Consider the following 21,420-nt stretch of genomic DNA (forward strand, 5'->3'; position numbering starts at 1 on the left):
GGATCCAGAATCCTTAAAAACAAATGCTGGATGTTTTGTACCCTTCTGTTTAGCCATGCCATGCTTCAGTAAATAGTGACTGCTCTATAATCCTCACTGACCATTAGTGCATAAAGAATGAAAAGTTCTAGCCGGGCTTTTCAGGAAAATTGAGAAATGAAGCCAAGTTAGAAAAGGAGAGCTACTGAATCACACAGAGCCTACCTTCAGATTGGCTCTCTCACAGTTCTGCACTTCACTCTTACAGGCCTGATTCAGGTGAAATTATCTCTGGATGGGCAACTGCTCTTGCCTTCAAACAGCTTCCAGGAGAGTGAACCAAAATATGCTTCATCTGCAAAACAATTAAGTAGATACAAAATCAGATTGACAACAAACCTCTTACCAGCCAGCCTGAATGCTAGAAGATTAAGACGCATTCAAAGTTGCACAAATTCTGGATCTAAAATTCTATGATAATACTAAATAACACTCAAAGCACAGAGAAAAATATAAAGGTGTATTTGGATTCGGTGCAGAATGTTGATAAACCAGCATTGCTCATGAATCTGACAAAAAATGAGCATGTACTACAAACACAAAATGAAGTTGAAACTGAAAAAGGGACGACACAGGATTCCAAAAGAAAAAAGTTACCCCAAGAGTGCAGGACACTTTGTGGGGCTAACAGCTTTGAAGTTGTAAGAAGATTAAAAGAACAACCAGCCCAGATACAATAGGGAGTCAATATGTTCTAGGAGGGTTTTCTTTGAGAAGAAAGTATTGCTTATGCAAAAAATTAGGTTGGATAATTGTGGTAACATAGTATAAAAAGTCACTTTTATTTCAACAACCACTTGGCAAAAAAAATGCAGTAAGATAATAAATTCATTTATTAAAAGTCAACAAAAAAGCAAAGACAGAAGAAAGAAGAGCTATCCAAAAAAGCCATTGTTTAAACATGAGTCGTGTTAAAAATGAAGCAAAACTGTAATAAAAGCAAATCCATTTGACTTTGACACTAGAAACATTCTTCCTCAAATGGCAATAATGTTATAATGTTGGACATAAAAAGAAGGAAATGCAATCCAACACCTTTATTTGAATTTGTGGTGAATAATATGTACATAGCCATAAAAACAAATACTATTTATTGGTTTTCAGCCTTTGGTAAAAGCTAAAGACCAAGCTCATAATAATTATGGTTTCAGAAAGGAAGGTAAATGTTTCACCATGACTATGTAAAATTAAAAGAAGAGCTGCCAGAAATTGGGACGTGAAAGTGCAAAAGAGGTAATAGAAGGAAGAGCAGGAATATAAGTACATGTGTATGTATACATATATATATACATACACACAGATGTATATATGAAATTAATCACAGGAGGGAGTAAAAAATAGCAGTGTATAAAAGCAGTTGGTTTGGGAGAGTGAAAATGAAGTTGAGGAATAATAAGGAGAAAAAGTTGTTTTTCATTTCAAACTCACCTCTGCTTACAAAAACTAAACAATACATATATCAAATAATCATGTTGCACACCTTAAATGGGGAATTCCCTGGTGGCCTAGCATGAACTTGAGCAAACTCCAGGAGATGGTGAGGGATGGGGAGGCCTGGGGTCCATGGGTCTCTAAGAGTCGGACATGACTGGGTGACTGAACAACAGTAACACCTTAAAGAGGTGCAATTTATCAATTATACTTCAATAAAGCTGGAAAAATGAGTGAACAAATATACACTGCATATTTCTTTTAAATGAACGATTTAAATAACAAAATTAACATGGAAAGAAAAAGCACAGCATGACCTCAAATATATATTTATGTTGGGTGTACACGTGCTTAAGAAAAAGTCCCAAAAGATATATGCCAACTCATTCATGTTTGTACATCTAGAAAATGGATTATTTGTGATTTGTCATTCCCTTCTTTTTTTTTTTTCATTTATTTTTATTAGCTGGAGGCTAATTACTTTACAATATTGTAGTGGTTTTTGCCATACATTGACATGAATCAGCCATGGATTTACATGTGCTCCCTATCAGTCCCTTCTTTACATCTTTAAAGACTGACTTTTTTTTTTTTTTACAATGAGCACATATTTTAAAAATAGAAAAAAATTTTACTCTCAAAAATTAAATTTTAAAACTGTTCTTAATCGTATAATTAGTCAATAATAAAATACCAATATACTGCTTCTAGATTTTTTAATATTTTAAAATATTTTTAATATTTGAATATATTATTTAAGTGGAATCATTACACTATATATTAACATTTTACATAATGGGATTATACAGAACATAACATTTTTAAAACTATTCACCATGCATTCATTTACAACACATTCATGCCTCCACTGCACAAACTAGCCAGAATGTTATTTTGCCCAACATGTCTGCTTTACCCAGAGGAGAAGATACTGAAGCCAAGAACCATGTTTTAATAATCCTGCAACCCCAATTCCTTGCACATCAAAGCCATGTAGTGTGAATCGATCAATCTGAGAAAAAGTTCACTATACTCTCCTGCTGTGTGAATAGTTACCAAACATTTCCCGTCACAAACACTGCGTTTGTGCACACAACAAAAGAAGCAGGGCAGCTATTTAACAACACGAGTCCCTGACGTTGTTTCCTCTTCCCTGTCTGATCACCTGGACAGCGAAAGGGCTTTTCTTTCCGGCTTGATCATTCCACCTTTGCTAAAAGGTAACTTTCCAGCAGAAGGGCTTTTGTGGGTGTTATGGAGGCTCCAGCAGAGGGAACGGCCCTTCCCAACAAAGATCTCTGAGATTGTAGGAGAGTCTCTTTCCAAGAAGAGGTCCCCTTCCCTTCTGCTTTCAGTGCTCCATTGTTTGAGATTCATTCTACAATGTTCCTCGTTTCCACAATGAGGTAACAGATCAGACTCCCAATTTTAGTGAATGCTCACTCCCCAAATGCCTGCCCTCCGGACAGCCGCAGAGCAGACAGTCACTGTACTAGGCTCCCCTGAGTGACAATTACATCAGAAGAAAAGAGCTCTGGAATTAGAACTGCCATATGACCCAGCAATCCCACTTCTGGGCATACACACCAAGGAAACCAGATCTGAAAGAGACACATGCACCCCAATGTTCATCGCAGCACTGTTTATAATAGCCAGGACACGGAAGCAACCTAGATGCCCATCAGCAGACGAATGGATAAAGAAGCTGTGGTACATATACACCATGGACTATTACTCAGCCATTAAAAAGAATTCATTTGAATCAGTTCTAATGAGATGGATGAAACTGGAGCCCATTATACAGAGTGAAGTAAGCCAGAAAGATGAAGACCAATACAGTATACTAACGCATATCTATGGAATTTAGAAAGATGGTAATGATAACCCTATATGCAAAACAGAAAAAGAGACACAGATGTACAGAACAGACTTTTGGACTCTGTGGGAGAAGGCGAGGGTGGGATGTTTCAAGAGAACAGCATCGAAACATGTATATTATCAAGGGTGAAACAGATCACCAGCCCAGACTGGATGCATGAGACAAGTGCCCGGGGCTGGTGCACTGGGAAGACCCAGAGGAATCGGAGACAGAGGGAGGCGGGAGGGGGGATCGGAATGGGGAATACATGTAAATCCATGGCTGATTCATGTCAATGTATGACAAAAACCATTACAATATTGTAAAGTAATTAGCCTCCAACTAATAAAAATAAATGGGGGAAAAAAAAGAGCTCAAAGGAGATAGGAAAGAAAAGAACGTAGGGAAGAAACAATGTCAGACTTCACAGTTCCTTCTATAGTAAGCTGTCAAATGACTCCAAAACTGTACCAACTTTCCTATTAAAATCAAAAACACTTCATGGTTCTTTGGTTATAAAGCAAATTAGGACTAAATTTCCTACCCAGTTCTCAAGACTGCTCAGAAAAGAGTATGGGGCATTTTTAAAATATTGAAAGAAACTACCTATTTTATCTCTGGTTTCAGGAACTGCACTTGAGTCACTGACCATTTTAAAGGTGATCAAAATATTTGTAAGTCAACATTTTACTGAAATGCAAATTTGGAGATCAATGCACAGCCTACCAGATAAAGAAGAAAACACTGCCAACATTTCAGAAGCTACCCTTTCATGACCCTGTCCAGGCAAAGGTAAATACCATGCTGAAAATTTATCATTATTGATCAGTTTTGATTGGTTTTGAAAATTATGTAAATAAAATCATATAGAAAAGTACTGTGTAAATAGTAGCTATCACTGCATCATGAGTATGAAAACATTTTGCTAAATCAGGAAGAAATAAGGACTTATTCCCCCACCCCAAGTAAACTCTAAACAAACTTCATGAGTAATGATCGAACTTTCATTCATCCACCTTGAGGATGGAAAGATGGGATTCAAAGAGAAGTTATGTAACAAACAAAGACCACATCCTCAGCTGAGTAAGTAGCTAAATTGTGGAGTGGAACAAGATGTTCTCACTCTAAAACAGATACTCTTTTCTCTATATCACATGGCCAGATGAATACGTATGATATTACACTTCTAAAAATCATCACCCCACTTAGGATTCAAGAAATTTGGGATACTGAGTTGAGCAAATACTTGGTTGTCTTTCTTTGGAATACACCATCTATTAGTGGCATCACAAGGCAAGATCTTGACTGGCATGTGTGCAAACCTGCATTCAGGTATAGATCATCTTTATATTATACATTTCCTCCTACAATAAGAGTTTCAAATCATTGGGATATAACCAAGAAATTAGTTTATTTCTTATCATCAGTCTTTCCAAGTTCACCATTGTTGAGTTTTCCCTCCCCAGTGCTTAAGGACATTGAGGCAGACCCATAGTCTTCTCGGTACTTGCAAAAACCCAGGGAGGCCTGCCGTGCTGCAGTTCATGGGTTGTAAAGAGTTGGACATGACTAAGTGACTGAACAACAATAATAAAAACCCAGTCTAGTTAATATTTCAATCTCATATTTAATTAAAAACTAACTACTTCTTATATCACTGACTAGATCAGTGGTTCAAGGAGCCTAATAAGGAGAGGAGGGCATGATCTGCTTTTATATTCTTCCTTCTCCACCATGTTCCTGAATTGCAGAATGGGAAAATGTGGTGCACTTGTGATAACTCCTTTCCCTTCTTTCCCCTTGATCTCAATCCTTAAGGTTGAGTCCTAGAAGGAGAAATAAAGGAGGCAAAAATATTCTTATGTAATGGGTCACCTGTCAGCAATGAGGAGGCATTGCTGGTCTCCCTCTGATGCAGTCTGATTCTATGAAATGATGAAGGCCCAAGCCAATATGGTGGCATATGCCAATGTGGGGTTCACATAAACCAGGGTTCTCAACAGCAGCACAATTTCAATTTTGACTTGGACACTTCTTTGTTTTATAGCCTGCCCTGTACATTGTTGGAGGCTTAGCAGCATCTTTGGCCTCTACCCATTAGATACAGTAGTGCTTCCTCTCAATTGTTACAACTAAAATTTCTAATTGTACCCTGGAGGACCAATTTACTCTTGTTGAGAATCATTAACAAAGATAGAATGTGTATGATTTAAGCAGCCCAACCAGTGATACTTACCTTCAAATCCTTCCCTGGGTTGTGTTATCCACTAGCTTTCCTAGATGTCACTTGGGCAGTCCAAGGATATCTGATGTATCCTTTAACCTCTATAGTCCTTTATGTGTAGCCATGATAACAGTTGTGGTTCTCTTTTGATCTTTCCCAAACAGGTGAAAGTTAAGTAAAAATGCAGTCTTTAGAAATTCCAAGCAAGAAGGCAGCGTCATCTGTATTCATGCGTGCTTAGTCACTCAGTCGACTCTTTGCGACCCCATGAGCTCTAGCCTGCCAGGCTCCTCTGCCCAGGAGGATTCCCCAGACAAGAATACTGCAGTGGGTTGCCGTGTGCTTGTCCTTTCCCCATTGCTCTAGGCTGGCCCAGAATTTGCACACTAAAGCCCTGATACCTATGTCATACAGCCTATGACTGTATTTAGATATAGGGTACATAAAGAGATAAATTAAGTTAAAATGAGGTCATTAGGGTAGGCCCCAATCTAGTGAGACTGGTGTCCTTCTAAGAAGAGGAAATTCGGAAACAGGTACAGTACAGAGAAAAGGCCATGTGAAGACACAGGAAGAAGACAGCCATCTACAGGTCAGTAAGAGCGACCTCAGAAGAAATGCGCCCTGCCAATGCTTAATCTCAACTTTCAGCTTCTAGAAACTATGAGACAATAAATTTCCATTGTGTAAGCCACCCAATCTGCAGTACTCTGTTATGACAGTGCTAGGGAACTAATATACACAGTCTTATTCTTATAACCTGGGCTGAGGAGATGGCTGAATGAGAAGGGCAGGTTGCTTCTTATTAAGTCCTGGAGAGGTTTCTAGCCCAGTGTTGAGTGTTTCCATTTAAATAAGGGATACTTGGACCCTCTTCAACACTGAGCCATGGTACCAATTCTGGAGCAACAGAAAAAAATCCCACTCACTGACATGTTACATATGCATCTATTTGGATTTTAACAGCACCCAAAAAGAAAGCCAGACTTTCAACACTGCAAAGAGAAAAATAGCTCCTCTGTTGTCCACTGCTCTCATAAATCTCACCTATGCGAACCTGGGTGAAGGTTCTATGATGCAGTGACATGTCTGCCTGGTGATTTCATGGATGATATACCAGTAACATGGCCAACTTGTGGAATTATCTATTTGCATTGCTGGCTGGGAAACTGTTTTCAAACTCTGGTCAAGGTCTGGATGGCATCCTTCTAAGCCAACATAAATCACTACCTGAGTGCTCTTAACGATTCTAGGACAGGAAATGATCTTGGCAATCACCTAACCTAATCCCTCATCTGATGTTTCAATGACTTCTTTTCACCTATGACCGTGTTAGCTTATAGACAAAACAGAATGCTTAAGCAATATAATTATGCTAGGATTCCATATGCATTAGCCCTATCTGGAGGGTAAATGAAGCCTTATGCATATTCATACCTAAAATCCTATTTTTAAAGAAGTTGGTCTTCAAGTTTCCCGGCTGAAAAGGAAAACACTGTTGACATTCCTGGCCATTTCCTTCAGCATTTTGCTGGTCTATGCTTCATCACATGACTGGGATCAATGAGGTGTGAATAGCACATAGAGTAAAAAGAGGACATCACAAAAATCTGGTTGATCAATCTTAGCCTGGAACAAATACTTAACTGGATATTTTACCTTGGGCAAGTTCACTGACAAGTTGATTTTCAGTTTCTTCATCTTAAAACAAGGAGATAAAAGTAGACTCATAAATGTTGCTTTAAGTTTTAAAATTCCTCAAATTTCACTATATGTAGATGGAGAATATACTCTCCATCCTATCCTTTCCTGCTCATATAATGTTGACTGCATCCTTCTGATAAATTTTATATTACCTAAGTCTCTACAACGATCTTACACAGACCTTTCCTCTCTAGGTGATCCTTTGAAATATCCTTGGAGTTGCAGCCAACTGTCATAGGGTCTGCAAGGAGGTCGGGTAGTATGTTAGTTTTCTCCCACTGTAACAAGCTGCCCCAAACACAATCACTAAAAATAACACAAATCAATGATCTCACGGTGGTACAGGTCAGAAGTATGAGCTAGCTCAACTGCTTTTTCTCATCAAGGTTTCACAAGGCCAAAATCAAGACATTGGCTAGTTCACACCCTTACTGACAACACAAAGATTTTTTTTTTCCCCTTGTAACTTAATACATAGGTTCTAGGAATTAAGGCATGGACATCTGGGGGAGCTACGATTCTCCTTATGTGGTGAAAATGAAAAGGAGATTGGAGGCACAGAAACAACTTTCTCCATAGTACTGATCTGCCTAGGGGTTTCTCTTTTCTTTAATTCAACCAGACACTTAAAATATTAACTCACATATAATGTGCATTATTACATGCATGGTACTTTACTTGTATTTAAATGTATTAACTCATTTAATCCTCATAAAGTTGTATGCAGTAAATCCTATTGTTATCCCCATCTGACACTGGAGGCAACTGAGGCTCAAATCTTAAATACCTGGTCCACACAGCTTGTTAAGTAGAAGAGCCGCGATTTAAGCCCACTTTCTGTGACTCCCAGAATTATACCCCTTGACATTTTATAGCTGAGAAGTCAGAGGCTTACAGAACTCTTTTAGCTTCCCCAAAGACACGTAGATGGTTAATGAAAGTGTCTAGAATGAAATCAGATCCACACAAGTCTGTATATCCAGCTCTCCTGGGCTGGTGGCCCACATGTGTCCAATGCCCTGCAGTCAGAGTTGATCTAACCATACTTGTGTCCTTACTTCCCTAGCTTTTATTAGCCTTTTCTCCACATCTCTGAAAGTACAGGTTCTTTTGTGGCCAAAGCAGCTTTTAAAATATTGGCACATTTTTTAATACTATAAATGCTATACTTCATAATGCTAAAATATGAATTCGATAGAACTAGGATTTGGAGCTTGGACCCCCATAATCAACTTCCAGCACAGTAGGTAGGAAAGAGGGAGGCTACCTGGGCCAAAAGGAAGTGAAAGAAGGATAACTCACCAAGAACCATATATGAATGACTAGAGTCTGTAATATCCACTCTCTGTTTTATCTGTTTCTTGGTCAAGTATGTAAATATGCAGGTGGTCCTAAAACTGCTATAGCCCACTGTGTAACTGATGATATACAATACTAAAGGTTTATTCTTGTTCCCAGGGCTGGATATTAATACAGAGAACAATTAATAGCTCTTTTCATAATTCATTGATGGGGCATTTTGAAATTTTACTGAAGTTTCTTCCAAGTATGGATGTTGAGATCATGGTCAATTCTATGAAGAGTATGATTTCAGACAAATTTAGAAAGCTCAGGAAGTTACTGTGTAAGATTCACTTATTCAATATCTTCAAAGAATAAAATATTGGCATAAATTAAGAGTTCACAATTAATATTTGACATAAATTATTTGTGATTATTCTCATATAGTTAGTAAGTTAAAAATAATCTTTACATAGATTTCTCTCATATAATCACCCAAAGCAGTTCTTTTGAGATGGGTGTTATTATGTCCAACATACACATGAAACTAAGGTCTAGAAAATGATAAATAGCTTACCCCAAATCAGAAAATGGAAGAGGCAGGATCCAGAATTCCAAACTGCATTTCTTTGATGCTAGAGCCCACACCCTTAGTAATTTCTTTGATGCTTAATCAATATCTTTTTCAAAGTCAAAAATTTTAAACAAGTTTCAAATCTTTTTTAAATCTCAAATTCCTATCTTTTGAAGCAACAGCTCTCGAATATAATTTAACAACTGCAGTAATATATCTAAAGGTGTGGATAACAGTCTTCTGTTTACTTCCAGGTTTGGGACCATTTTCTAGTAGAGATTGCTAAAAATGTGACCACTTCATAAAATGGAATGCTCTGCATATTAAAGACTTTAAATACTTCTATTTTTTAATCGCTTAACATTGCACTCAGTCACCCAGTCATGTCTTGACTCTTTGCAGTCGCATGGACTGCCAGCCAGGCTCCTCTGTCCATGGAATTTTCTGGGCAACGATACTGGAGTGGATTACCATTTCCTACTCAAAGGGATCGTCCCTCTTGCATCTCCTGAGTTGGTAGATGGGTTTTTTGTCACTAGCGCCACCTGGGAAACTCATCCTTCTTTACCTAATCTTTTCAAAATGTCTTGTCATATTCTTTTTAATTTGCCAAACCGAACTAAGATTCACTGCAACCAAACATGCCAGGAGGTCAGACAGAGAAATTTAATGAAGAAATATGGTTTAGCCAAACTTTAACTGCTCCAAAAAATAAGGCATGACAAACTATTAATTATAAAATGCTGATATCATTGCTCTGTTATATCTAGAGTGAAGGCATTAGGATAAAGTTAAATAGTATAACTTCAAATTAGCAGGAACTAAGAGATCTGTCCAAAATCTAGTTACCTGAGACATTCTGTTTATTCATATTTATACACAAATATGTATGTGTTCTGATTTTATAATAGAATCTGCTTAGCAAAGATTTCTCTCTCAATTTACCACTAAAATACCTTTTTAAAGTGGAAAAATATAAAGATCTCATGAGTGCATCAAAATTTAAATGGAGCCTTAGACTACTGGCAGAATCTTCGAAGACATTTCACTTATTAATAGCAATGAATGAAAATTTTCCAATGGTAGCTGACCTAGACTGGTAGAAGTAAAGTCGACTTGCAGAAGTGGAGGAGGCTTTATTTCTTCCCCATGGTCTATCTGGTTTAGAATCCCAAAACCCAGATATACCAGGATATGAATGGATTGGTATCAGCCTGCTCAAATGATGGGCTTTGAGGCTACTGTACTGTTATTCCTTCCCTGTCATCAGCAAAAGTCTCTGCTATAGCCATTCAATATTTGTTACTCCTCTAAAACAAGACAGAAGTTAAGGGAAGATCAGAAGTTTAGGCCCAAAGAAGGGAAGAAGAGGTCCCAGCATGAAGGGCTGGGTCAGACAGAACACAGGTGAAGACAACAAAATCTAAGGCTTGCTGGAGAAAGAGGAGGAGATGAGATAGAAGATCTGATAATGGACTAGACAGCTTTTAACCATAAGTAACCAGAAAGCTATGGAAGCTCTCCAAGACTCCATCCAGGGGTAGAAAAAGAAACTCTGACAATGCATTAATGAGCAAAACACAAATCCATCATATGAATCTATCCACTAAACTGACTCTCTTCAATTAATCAGTTTTTCCTTTCAAGAATGAAAAAATTTTTGCCTCCCATTCACCTTCTTGGAAGAGGGGGAGATACAGTGGAATAAAACTGCAGACTCATGAAAAAGGAGTACAAGAAAAAAAGCTAACCCAGGAAACAATTAAAGTTTACAGCAACTGCTTCAAAATTAACTTTAAAATTCAGTATTCAATAAATAATATGATTAAGGAAGTGGTTAAGTTTGGCAACATAGTAAAGAAATGAGCACATCAAGGCAATTAGAAATTCTAGGTAATGCAGAGCACACTCAAGAAAGTTACAGTATACATATGCTGCAATCAAAAACACATGACACAATTTTGAGCAACTAATTCTGCTGCTGCTGCTAAGTCACTTCAGTCATGTCTGACTCTTAGCAACCCCATAGACTGCAGCCCACCAGGCTACTCCATCCATGGGATTTTCCAGGCAAGACTACTGGAGTGGAGTGCCATTGCCTTCTCCATGAGCAACTAATAGTAGATAAGAATTCATTTAACCTTCTGAGGAATTTTCTCCTTTAAGCAACACTGTTTCAGTGGCATAGGGTGTCATCTCTTTCTCTAGGAATGGAATTATGCTAACTGGTTCCCAACTGCAAAATATTTACATAATCATAATATTGGAAATCCTATTTAGTGGTTTTCAATGTGCAGAATTAACCTAGAGAGAAATTACAGAAGACTTAATTACAGACACGCATTGTAAAACCTGACAATGGAAAAGCAATGGCTTAACTGACAGAATTAGAGATATGTGGTAGAGAATGGAGGAGCTGAAATATTTTGGTCTTAAGAAGTGAGGGATTATTGTGTCAATTATAGCTCAGTAAAGCTGGGAAAAAAAGTGGGAGATTCAAAGGAATTCTAAAAGTGGTGGATTAAAAGACAAAATAAATTGCTTTACAACAGTACCCCATAAAATAAAATGTAATTAATAAAACAATATATAAATTGAAAAACACAGAATAGTATCAAAAATTGGAAGAAGACAGAAAACATAGGGGGAGATGGTATAAATAAGAAAAATCCCTCATTTGTGGCATGTAGTCAATGGTTAGTGCATTAAAGCTTTACTTCAATGTAGAGTTTTTAATCTCATCTTAGAAATATGCAATAAGCATTACTAAGTTGGAAATTTAAGTTGCTTTTAGCATGTCACAGCTCTAAATAATGCTGTGATGAAAATCTTTGGACATAAGTATGTGTATCATTTTTACTATTTCTTCAGGAATTTTTTTTAGAAATTATCAGACTAAAGGAATATGACCCTCATGGTCATATTACCAACTGAGAGATAATTATATTTATACCTGGATATGGCTACTATGGAAAGACAAAGACAATTTTTTTTATGGTTTTTAAACTTTTTTTTTTTGAGATATTTGACTCACATGTAGCCGTCAGAAATAACAGAGCTTTCCCACATTCTTTACCCAGTTTCCCTCAGTGGTAACACATTGCAAAACTACAGAACAATATTAAAACCAATCAACACTGATACAATTTACTGACATTCAGTTTTAGTTGCACTCCTGCATATGTGTGTGTGTGTGTGTGTGTGTGTGTGTGTGTGTGTGTGCGCACGCGCGCACGCTCAATTTCATGCAATTTTATCACAGATGTAGGTTCAGGGAACCACCACCACTGATAAGACACAGAACGTCCCACCAACCACAAAGATTCCTTGTGTCACCCTTTATATAATTACACTCACCTCCCTCTCTCCTTCCTTTTACCTGACTCCTGACAACCACTAATTTGTTCCCTGTTGCTATCATGGTGCCATCCCTGGTGGCTCAATCAGTAAAGAATGTGCCCACAATGTGGGAGACCCAAGTTAGATCCCTGCTTAGGGAAGAAACGGCAACCCACTCTAGTATTCTTGCCTGGAAAATCCCAAGACAGAGGAGCTTGGAGGGCTACAGTCCATAGGGTTGCAAAGAGTCAGATTTGACTGAAGTGACTTAGCACACACACAAGCATTGCTATCATGTTGCTGTGTCAAAAATGTTACATAAATACAATCATATAGTATTTAACCTCTCAGGATTGGCTTTTTACACTCAGCATAATCCCCATGGAGATCTATCCAAGTTGTTGCATCAACTGTTTTCCCCTCATTCTGAATAATATTCCATGATACAGCTATAAATCAGTGCATTTTACCACTAACCCACTGACTAAGAGCCAATACGAAACACTTATTAGTGTTTGAACTCATTCACTTCATGGAAGAAGATTTGTCAACCTACCTAAAGACATTTACTTTGGCCAGGTAAAAGAAAGGATAATTCACCGTTCAGTTCAAAAGAGTGGAAGGAGTTAGAAACTGCTAAAGTATTTGTTGAATGTTTATCATTTAGTTTTCAGAATAACCCTAGACTTGATAATATACCCATTATACTATCAATAAATGCAAGGCTCACAAAGTTTAAATGAATTCCCACAGCTACTAACTAGTTGATCTATGATTGAAACCTAAGTTTTTCCCACCTTAAATCTATTCCTCTGGCCTCCATTACACCACACGGACTATGATGTCACAGGAAGACACCAATAGGACACCCTGGATAAGAGACAGTACCCATCTTGGACAAGTAGTGAAGTCAACACAAGTGAGCTGGGAGAACAAAAATTCAATTGCCTTCCTGCCTGATTATCTTGACCACTGTGACTTTTCTGTCCCCAGATTCTTTTGCTTAACCTCCTTGAAACCCAGATTATATACCCGAAGTTCTCCTACTTCTAAAAAGGCAAAAAATACAAATAAAAAAAAAAAAACTTAACCAGAAAACAATGAATAAAGATGTTAGAATCAAAGGGGGTTATTGTGGCAAAAATGGTAGACCAAAGAAATCTCTGCTAACTCATGCTCCTGGAAGGAATTAAGCACTTGAGGATAAAATAGTCACCCTTCTTCTATTCCTCCCACGTGCTGCCATGGCAGTGCTCCATAATTTTTTTTGTCACAAGCATCCAGATAAATCACTGAAACCACTACCTGTCCCATCAAGTTGGTTTCAAATGACACGGGCACAGAGTTGGGGCCACAGGACTGTCCCGCTACTAGCTTCTGTGTGGCCATACCGCCACCCACCCTCGGAGGAGACTGCATCTTGCTTACTAGACAGAGATAAATTCCTCGCTGGCATGCTCATCAGACACTAAGCCAGACCCATCTCTTTCCCCCTGTCCTTTCCTCCTTCACTCCAGTTATTTATAGAGATCACAGGTGAATCGAGGGAAATTATTACAGAGCAATGACTGCTGAAAGGCTGGAAGCTAAGGAAGATGGATTATCATGGCTCTGACATGATTTGTATGGATTTCCAAAATTAAGCTGTTCGCTTTAGAGTGACCACCTTCCTCCCGCCCTGGGCTTCGCAGCTGCCCTGGTGATAACCTTCATCTGCACTTGTGAGCCCAGAAAGCTGAGCACGTTTCCCATTACCTTTCAAGCGAGTGTGTAGGGTTCTTCTGGCCCCTCAGTAATAGCAGGGCTGCGAGTGAACAGAGTGATAAACACCTACTGTGAGGGATGTAGCATGAACAGATCTCATCACCTGCCATTAGCTCCCAATGAATAATGCAACACATTCTCCATGGCAGGTGTCAGGGGTGGGAGGGAGAATTGCTCCCGTGAATGCTCTGGTGAGCCTTTCAGCACAAAGCAAGAGATGAGAGCAACAGATACGTGTGACAAAATTACACAAGCTACTGTGTCTTAAAAGAAAGGGGAACTTTTTTACTTTCACAAATATCTGACTGGTTTTCTTTCTTTCTTTCTCTACCCTTATAGTTAGGGTAGGGTAATGCTGCCTTTTCTTAAATTTTTACCTTTCTAATATGGACCCCTTGCAAAGGGATAGTTTCTCTTTGATTGCATTGCTCAGATAATAGCACATTTTTCTGTCAGTTTCAATACTTTCTATGCTTTGTATATCTGGTCTTGATTTGCATAGGTGAACCTCTGTTGAATTTTTATTAAACTTTATAGGTTTGTGCTAAATAGACATAACAACTATGAGCAAATGCAATCATTTCTGCATACATTTTTACCCCCATGAGCATAACACACACACACACACACACACACACACACATTAAAAGTGGTAATTTTTGGCCCAAGGAATGGATAGCTAACAGGTTTGTTGCCTTTAAGAATCTGTCCAAAGGGAATAATATGATATCAGACCAGCAGAATCTAAGACAAAAATGGGATCCATTATCGGTTAATCACAGCACACAAATTCATCTATCTGAGAGCCACAAATTGAGGTAATTTGTAGCCTCAGATCCCAACATAGGGAAAACTTCTGACTAAATTTGGTCAACTTTGCTCAAGACTAGCACAGTTTCAGAGCATCAGAAATAGTTTTGCCCTTTTCAGCCAGCTGTCATATAGCTTCCAATATGACCAGACATGAGAATTAAATTTCAGGACTCATTAGCCATGACCCTTACCCCTAAATTCCACATGTTCTGAGGCCAAAATGCCAAATCTTCTTGTTGTGTTGACCCTCACCATTTTAAGTGAGAAGGAACATATTTTTTAAGTCCTCTGAGTAATATTTTGCTGGAGAATTTTTGAATGTGGTACACACCACTACCACTAAAATAGTCACTGGAGAACATATAACAACAAACTGTTGCCTACACCTGATCCTGTATCTGCCCTTGTGAATGGAGCAAGTGAAGACTCGCCCTTCCACTGCCACGGTAAGGAAGGGGAAAGGTCTGGGACAAACCGCAGCACCATGGGAAATTAAAGCAAACCTTGCCTTTGACTCTGAGAACCTTTTTTCTCTTCAGAGTGGAAGAGAATAGGGTCGCTTTTAGGTATCACATAAAGGTATAAATCTAAGATTTTCATATTAACTCCCCTCTATAACTTATTTTGGGTGTTAACACATAATCAAAAAACTATTTCTTGGGGTGAAATAGTTACCACTTAAACATTTGGGAAAAAGAAATAATATATCACCTAGTAATACCCTGCTTAGTTAACTTATATGCAGAGTACATCATGAGAAATGCTGGGCTGGAAGAAGCACAAGCTGAAATCAAGATTGCTGGGAGAAATATCAATAAGCTCAGATATGCAGATGACACCACCCTTATGGCAGAAAGTGAAAAGGAACTAAAGAGCTTCTTGATGAAAGTGAAAGAGGAGGGTGAAAAAATTGGCTTAAAGGTCAACATTCAGAAAACTAAGATCATGGCATCTGGTCCCATCACCTCATGGGAAATAGATGGGGAGACAGTGGAAACAGTGAGAGACTTTATTGTTTTGGGCTCCAAAATCACTGCAGATGGTGATTGCAGCCAGGAAATTAAAAGACGCTTACTCCTTGGAAGGAAAGTTAGGACCAACCTAGATAGCATATTAAAAAGCAGAGACATTACTTTGCCAACAAAGGTCCGTCTGGTCAAGGCTATGGTTTTTCCAGTGGTCATGTATGGGTGTGAGAGTTGGACTGTGAAGAAAGCTGAGTGCCGAAAAATTGATGCTTTTGAACTGTGGTGTTGGAGAAGACTCTTGAGAGTCCCTTGGACTGCAAGGAGATCCAACCAGTCCATCCTAAAGGAGATCAGTCCTAGGTGTTCATTGGAAGGACTGATGCTGAAGCTGAAACTCCAGTACTTTGGCCACCTCATGAGAAGAGATGACTCATTGGAAAGGCCCTGATGCTGGGAGGGATTGGGGGCAGGAGGAGAAGGGGACAACAGAGGATGAGATGGCTGGATGGCATCACTGACTCGATGGGCATGAGTTTGAGTAAACTCCAGGAGTTGGTGATGGACAGGGAGGCCTGGCGTGCTGCAATTCATGGGGTCACAAAGAGTCGGACATGACTGAGTGACTGAACTGAACTGAACTGAATCTCCTAAAAGTAGGGTTTCAAATACAGAAATTCTAAATTCTATAATGGATTTCATGAAGGAAAGTAACAACAAAAATCAAGATTTTTGGCATGTAAAGTAATAAATTATATACTACACGACTTCAAAGACAATAGAAAAATAAAGATAACAAAATAAAAGTTATCCTGTGTTCATTCACCTGTTGATATTTTAGTGCATATCATTTTGATTTATATATATGTGTGTGTGTGTGTTTGTGTGTGTATACACACAGTCTTTTAAAAATAATTATACTATGAAAAATACTTTCACCATATCTCTCTTAGTTCACTGGGGAATACCTTTCCTTTTCAATAATTATGGGTATACATAATTTTTAAATTCAGTTTATTTAAATTAAAAAATGAGAATAAATAGTTCACCCACTTCTCGCACCACCAACCCCTAACTCTGGCAACCACTAATCTGTTCTCTGTATCTATAGGCTTGGTTTCTAATTTTTTTTTTAATTTCAGATATAAGAGATCATATAGCATTTACCTTTCTCTCTAATGCCCACTGTATGTCACTTTGGCCATTATTTTTCAGAACCAACATCTTGAAAAGGGTGATTACACTTAGTTGACTGGAGCTGTTCCAGAGAAACAGGTACATATAGTCAACAGCTAGGGACATATTTCTTTTACCTGGTTATCCCAAGAAACTGGGATCCATATGCTGCCTTCAACTGCCCAGTAATATCTAGCTTAGTCTTGACCTCCATACCTCACAGGTCCTTTTAAGAAAATATATCAGAATCCATTGATTCATTTGACAATATCTTTGAAGCACGTAAGATGTGCCAGGAATGCAGCTAAGTGTTGGGGTGGTCATATCCCTGCCCAAAGGAGAATTACATTCCAGTAGGGAAAACAGACAGTAAATAATTAACCAAATAAACAAACAAGTATGTAAGCATTGTGATCATCACTAAAAAGGCAATAAAAAATGAATTGCTAATGAAAAACCAGGAAAGGGGTCTACAGTAGTGAAATCTATCAGAGAAGACCATGTAGGAGTGGACATTTGACCAGACAGTAAGGAAGATAAGCTGTCCAGGTTCTCCAAGAAGCAGAAGCCAAGATAGGGTTAAAGATGCAAAGAATAGGAATAGCCCCTAGAAGCTGGAAAGGCAAGGAAATGAATTCTCCTCTAGGGCCCCAGAGAGGAGCTCAACCCTGCTGACACTTTGATGTTAGCCTCAGTTCAGTTCAACTTCCCTGGTGGCTCAGACGGTAAAGCGTCTGCCTACAATGCCAGACACCAGGGTTCAATCCCTGGGTTGGGAAGATCTCCTGGAGAAGGAAATGGCAACCCACTCCAGTATTCTTGCCTGGAAAATCCCATGGACAGAGGAATCTGGTAGACTACAGTCCATGGGGTCGCAGAGTCAGACACGACTGAGCGACTTCAATTCCAGGTCAGTTCAGTCACTTAGTCGTGTCCAACTCTTTGAGACCCCATGGACTGCAACCTGCCAGGCCTCCCTGTCCATCACCAACTCCCAGAGCTTGCTCAAATTCATGTCCATTGAGTCGGTGATGCCATCCAACCATCTCATCCTCTGTCGTCCCCTTCTTCTCCTGCCTTCAATCTTTCCCAGCATTAGGGTCTTTTTCAATGAGTCAGTTCTTCACATCAGGTGGCCAGAGTAGTGGAGTTTCAGCTTTAGCATCAGTCCTTCCAATGAATATTCAGAACTGATCTCCTTTAGGATGGACTGGTTGGATCTGCTTGCAGTTCACGGGGCTCTCAAGAGTCTTCTCCAACACCACAGTTCAAAAGCATCAATTCTTCAGCACTCAGCTTTCTTTATAGTCCAACTCTCACATCCATATGTGACTACTGGAAAAACCAGCCTACTGAGACACATTTCAGACTTTCGACCTCAGAAACTATAAGATATTAAATGTGTATCATTTAAGCCAATAAGTTTGTGGTAACTTGTCACAGCTACTTTGGAAAAATATACCACACACAAGGTATATGGATAGACCTCTCCAAATAGACATAAAGTACGAAGATATTTGTGTCCCATATTAATGCTTACCAAAGGATGACCTCAGCATAAAAGGATTTTAATAATTGGGCTAATAGCATGACCTGTTCTGTGAATTACCATCGACTCATTTCACTAGTTACTCCTGTCACTCCCAATGGGCTTATGAGCAAAGTAGCAATGGCAGTAGTAATGGAGGTTATGAAAGGGTTCAGCAATATGGATATCCACCTACAAAATGAATGGTTAGGTTTACATACCCTAAGAAAGTCTGCAATATAAGGCTCAAAATTTGGAAAGATAACCATTTGATAAGTCTATCCATTATCAAATAATCCCTTTGACTAGTTTCTTTACTGATTCACTAAATAGGATGTTAAGGAGGTTTTTTTAAAAGCATTAGATAATCAAAAGGACTTTGGTACACTGAAAACATATTTCAAGGACTGTTCTTTATGTACAATAATTATCCTGAACTCTAAAGCAGACTGTAGTGTCGGAGAAGACTCTTGAGAGTCCCTTGGACTGCAAGGAGATCCAACCAGTCCATCCTAAAGGAAATCAGTCCTGAATATTCATTGGAAGGACTGATGCTGTTTGAAACTCCAATACTTTGGCCACATGATGAGAAGAACTGACTCATTGGAAAAGATCCTGATGCTGGGAAAGATTGAAGGCAGGAGGAGAAGGGATGACAGAGGATGAGATGGTTGGATGGCATCACCGATTCAATGGACATGAATTTGAGTAAACTCCGGGAGTTGGTGATGGACAAGAAGGCCTGGAGTGAGGCAATCTATGGGGTCACAAAGAGTCAGACACGACTGAGTGACTGAACTGAACTGAACTAAGGCACATGATAAGCATTACTCAATTCAGAAAACCATAAACCAGTAATTTATGAAATTACTCATAAATCTTTCCTGCATCAATTTTATATGGAACAACCCATTCATTTAATATCTCTTAGAAATAGGAACTAGATGGCTGGAAGTGGTTGGAATTCTGGCAAAAATATGCCTAGTGTCATTGGTAACACCTAAATATCCTTCCTCCTGACTCCTGTGGTTCCAGTCAATGTCCAAATTGGTTTTCAGCCTTCTAATCAATTCTGTAAACCATATGTAGTAGGAAGTTCTAAAATGGATCCCAGTGACCTTCACCTTCCCATATTAATGTCCCTGTGCAATTCCTTTCCCTCACATATAGGTTAAACCTTGGGACTTACTTCTAATGAGCAAAAATGGCAAAAGCAATGGGATATTACTTTTTAAATTATGTTGTGTAAGATCATGACTTCCATCTTTCTCCCACACTCTGTTTGTCTCTCTCTCTCTTTCTGCCTCTTTGCACTTCCTCACTGCAATGAACCAGGCTGCCACCTTGTAATCTGCACAACAGAGAGGCCCACACATCAGGAAACTGAGGGAGGCCAACAGCCTGTTGAAAAACTGAGGCCCTCAATCTAACAGTCCTTAAAGAACTGAATATTGCTAACAACCATGAAACTGAGTTTGAAAGTAGACTTTTCCCTGTTTGAGTCTTAAGGTTTCTGTGTGCCTGGCCAGCACCTTGAATACAACACTGCAAATAAATCTTGAGCCAGAGAATCTTGCTAAACGATGCTCAGATTCCTGGGCCACAGAATCTGTGAAATAAACAGTTCAGTGGCTTCCTGGAGCAAGTTATCAACTCCACATGTTGCATTTGAGGACGCAGGCTAAAGAAACAGTGGCTAACTGAGGTATATTCTCAGAGCATCAAAAACTGAAAGACCAAGCGTAGACACACAAGTACATTTCCACCTTTGGCTAATATCATGTCTGCTAACATTTCATTGGATGAAACGAGTCATGTGGCCAGCCCAAAGTCAAGGGGTAGGAATGTATACCCTGTCTACCATAGGCCGTGGCAAAGTTATGGACACTTAGAGCTACTCCAAGGCTATAAATTCTTAGGCTTAATTCTTCAATCTACCACACATCCAATAACTTTTCTTAAATGATCTAAGATTGCTGTTTGTTTGCAACCAAGAATTCTTACTGATACAATGTATCAGAGTAAAAAGAAGCAGGCAATGGGGAAAAACTATAAACAGTATGTGGGCCCAATAATAATGACCATTTAAACCATGGCATAATCATGAATGAAACCCAATAATGTGAAATTTTTAAAAATACATTTGATGTACAATATTATGCTAGTTTCAGGTATACTACATAGTGATCAAAGGCTAATAGAGTTCTTCCAAAAGAACGCACTGGTCATAGCAAACATCCTCTTCCAACAACATAAGAGAAGACTCTACATATGGACATCACCAGATGGTCGACACTGAAATCAGATTGATTATATTCTTTGCAGCCAAAGATGCAGAAGCTCTATACAGTCAGCAAAAACAAGACTGGGAGCTGACTGTGGCTCAGATCATGAACTCTTTATTGCCAAATTCAGACTGAAATTGAAAAAAGTGGAGAACACCACTAGATCATTCATGTATGACCTAAATCAAATCCCTTATGACTATACAGTGGAAGTGAGAAATAGATTTAAGGGACTAGATCTGATAGACAGAGTGCCTGATGAACTATGGACGGAGGTTCGTGACATTCTACAGGAGACAGGGATAAAGATCATCCCCAAGAAAAAGAAATGCAAAAAAGCAAAATGACTGTCTGAGAAGGCCTTACAAATAGCTGTGAAAGGAAGGGAAGCAAAAAGAAAAGGAGAAAAGGAAAGATATACCCATTTGAATGCAGAGTT

At 38.8% G+C, this 21,420-nt stretch overlaps 1 long non-coding RNA gene across 1 annotated transcript in view; it reads right to left on the reverse strand.

The window, feature by feature from the left end:
• Positions 1–21,420, reverse strand: part of LOC122453205 — a 502,122-nt gene that overhangs the window by 192,698 nt on the left and 288,004 nt on the right. The window contains exon 3 of the long non-coding RNA XR_006272973.1: positions 205–334. This is a non-coding gene — a long non-coding RNA (uncharacterized LOC122453205). The remainder of the gene's footprint in view (positions 1–204; positions 335–21,420) is intronic.

Source organism: Cervus canadensis, chromosome 14, assembly GCF_019320065.1.
Source record: "Cervus canadensis isolate Bull #8, Minnesota chromosome 14, ASM1932006v1, whole genome shotgun sequence".
Taxonomy (NCBI): Eukaryota; Metazoa; Chordata; class Mammalia; order Artiodactyla; family Cervidae; genus Cervus; species Cervus canadensis.